The sequence below is a fragment of the Mus pahari genome, chromosome 22 (genome assembly GCF_900095145.1).
Source record: "Mus pahari chromosome 22, PAHARI_EIJ_v1.1, whole genome shotgun sequence".
Classification (NCBI taxonomy): domain Eukaryota; kingdom Metazoa; phylum Chordata; class Mammalia; order Rodentia; family Muridae; genus Mus; species Mus pahari.
The window spans coordinates 17,793,783-17,797,538 of NC_034611.1; positions in this window are offsets into that span (position 1 = coordinate 17,793,783).

Genomic DNA, 3,756 nt, shown 5'->3' on the forward strand with positions numbered 1-3,756 from the left:
GGTGGTCTGAATGAGAATGCTCCCCTCAGGCTCCCATGTTTGAATACTTGGTACCCAGTGGATAGAATGGTTTGGGGAGGGTTAGGAGGTGTGGCCTTGTTGGAGGAGGTGTGGCCTTGTTGGAGGAGGTGTGGCCTTGTTGGAGGAGGTGTGGCCTTGTTGGAGGAGGTGTGGCCTTGTTGGAGGAGGTGTGGCCTTGTTGGAGGAGGTGTGGCCTTGTTGGAGGAGGTGTGGCCTTGTTGGAGGAGGTGTGGCCTTGTTGGAGGAGGTGTGTCACTGGGAGCAGGCTTCGAGGTTAAAGAAAAAGTCCAGTTAGCTCTCTTTCTTTGCCTAACCCTAAATACAAACTTCTAACATAGTATTATATTTTTTAAATGTTAAAGAGAACTTGAACAAGGAGTTATTAAAAAACATAGTCATAATAGTTCTTAAACCCCACAGTTTCGACCTTCAAGCCACCAGTTACGGTGTAAAACTGAGAGAAGAGGTGACTGGGGCTCATTCCTAAGAGCACAGAAGTAGCCGAAAATCAAATTCAATGGAAAATTCCAGAAGGTCTACTAACACAGTCTGGGGAATTTTAATGGAATAATACATTTGGGTTTTAGAGGCTAAGTAAAATGTCATAAGTGACACGTATTTATATTCCCATTACAAGAAAATTCAAGGCAACATATATGATTGGAGAAAATAAAACAAAGTGTTATAAATAATAGAAAAGAGAAGCACAGAAGGAAGACTGCTTCTCCCCTCTGAGCCTGGGGTCTTGCTGTATAGCCCATCTCCCCTTTGAGCCTGTGGTCTTGCTGTATAGCCCACACTGGCCTCCAATCCATGCTTGCTCCTCAGTCAGTGTGCTGGAACTACAGACGGGCGACCCACTGAGCAGCTCCAGGACTGGCTTTAAACACAACCTGATACAGTGATTAGACGCCTATTTCCCTAATGTCGTTTTTAGATACTGTGCAGTACTTAAGAATTTTATATCTTTTATTTTTTAAAAATCGAGGCTCAGCAGTTAGGAAATCTTGCTGGTTTTCCAGAGAGGACTCAGTTTGGTTTCCATGTCCCGAATCAGGAAGCTCACAACATTCTGAAACTTCAGCTCCTATGAGCCCTCAAACACGTGATATATAGTCACACACACACACACATACATATAAATAAAAATAATAACGCAAATCTTTAATATTCTTACTGTGCTTGGGATGGGACCTCGGGCTTTAGTCATTCCAGGCAAATACTGCAATACTGAGCAACAACCTTAAGCTTTATTTCTTTTTTTAAAATAATGCTTACAATATTTAAATTTTTCTTCTATACATCATTTCTTACTTTTCAGTTTGCGTTTTGTGTGTACGCACGTGCATGTGTGTTCCCGTGCGTGTGCATCTGAGTCGGGAGTCAGAGATTGGCACTGGCTCTTTACCTTGGTTCTGAGGCACGGTCTCTCCGTGAATCTGGAACTTACTAATTCAGCTGTACTCCCTGATCTGTAAGATCTGCCTGTGTCCACCTCTCCAGTGATGAGCATCCACACTTAAGCCCTCATGCTTGCACAGTAAGCTTTCTACTGAGCCATATCTCCAGCCAATACACTGGTTCCGCAAAGCACCTACCATCCACATTTCCCACAGAATTCATCTGAGGCTCAGAGGAAGGCTCTAAAATCAAGTGCTTGGACTGGTGAGACCACTCAGCAGATAGACACCTGCCACCAGGCTTGGCAATCTGCATTTGACCCCTGGGACCCATGTGTTTTGTGAGAGTCCAATTCCAAGAAGTTGTATGCTGGCCTGGTAGAGGGCCATAGCACACACATGCCCACTCTCTTGGATGCACACAACAATCTAGCAAAAAACTCAGAAATAAAGAAAATCAGGTCCCCATTCACACTCGATCGTACTGCTGTGGTGCGGTGGCCGCTGCAGTCTCTGCGCACTAAAGAGAACAGCCCTGTACAGGGGAACCTGGGACACCTGTGGCCTGGTATCTTCACGGGGGTGGGGGAAGGATGGCTACCTTAACTGGTACATTTACATCTGGAGATTGGACAGACATACAGCCAAGCAAATTCCAATGTAAAGCAGCCCTCCTAAATGACCAACTTCAGCCTTCTACAGATCCATACACTGAGAGGCAAGAACAACAATTTGTCACAATCATCCAATCAGGACAGAGCCAAGATCAGAAGCCACGTTTCTTAAGCTCTTTCTACCACATTGCCTCTAGCGCTGTGTATATATGGCTGTGAGGTTTTTTTTTTTTCTGCGTATCTCTTTCCCTTCATTATTTCCCTTGTGTCTCCTGTGTAAAGTTTTATATGTGTATATCTTGGCACACAAGGCCCTGCATGGCCTGGCACACGAAACTTCTCTGGCTAGCTGTCTGCTCTGGGGAATGTTCTTGATTCCAAAGGAGGCTAGCTTCCTACAAACATTCTAGAGAGTCGTCCTTCAGGGGCTGAGATAGTAAAGACCACACTCTGAGAGTAAGGACCCGAGTTTCTGAACGGACACCCAGAAAAGATGGCTTGGGTGAAGCGCCTTAGATAGGAAGGGCAAAACAGCCCCAAACCTGAGGCACCGGGGGGAAGGCCCGAAAGTCCAGTGGACCCCATTTTTTTTCAGTTGCTTTTCACATCAAGTTCCTGAGCCTTTAGCAAACCACCTCCCAAGCAATGAAGCAAAACCTAGTGAGGTCCTGCTTGTCGGTTGTGCAAATGAAGTAGCAACCAACTTCCGTCATCCTAGCATGGTACCATCAACTATAATCACAGAATGGCTGATTCCCAAGGGAAGGGATGGCAGTCAGCAGGAGGCGAGCCACAAACACCCACTCATTCCTCCTCCAGCAACAGAAGAGGGTTTGAAGCATTAAATCAGCTTCCTTACACAACTCTTAAATTCCCTGACCAGATCCACAAATCTCTCTCTCTCTCTCTCTCTCTCTCTCTCTCTCTCTGTGTGTGTGTGTGTGTGTGTGTGTGTGTGTGGTTTTCTCCTTCTATTGTGGTTTCCAGAGAATGAATTCAAGACAGGCTTGCATGGCCAGTGCTTTTATCTGCTCATTTTGCGGGCACACTTTTTTGAGACAGGGTCTCATGCTTGACCCCTCGGTGTTGTAAAGAATGATCCAGAATTCCTGCCCCTCCTGCCTCTATCTATCTCCCAAGTGCTGAGATTATAAATGCATGGCTGGCTTGCAGTAACCTTTGCCCTTTTGATAGTCACTTTCTTGTAACTGGTTCAGACATAACCTCTCTAGAAAAGTGTCCGAGATAGTTTAACTCTGTCCTCCACCTTCTTTAAAACCTGGGCTTTTAAAGAACTGGGTCTGCCTCTAGCTGGTAGCACTGGCAATATATATGGAATATATTCAAAGGCAAAATAATTATCTTCAAACTGCATGCACACACATACACCTTTTACCAATTCCATCATGTAATACCAGGTATTTCCTTTCTTGTTGCTTCTGCATTTATTTCAGTTTTTCGTACAATACATACACAGAACATGATTAAGCCATATATTGTACACATTACGCCTATACACAACACAGCACTTAGAATCCTGGTCTGATAAACAGCATGCAAATGTATATCTACTTCAATATTTATACAGTTTTTTTTACATATTTTTAGGAGCAGCAAAACAGCATAGTATTCCATTATAGGGATATACCACAGTTATTAGCTCCCGACACACACAGACACACAGACACACAGACACACACACACATGCAGACACACACACA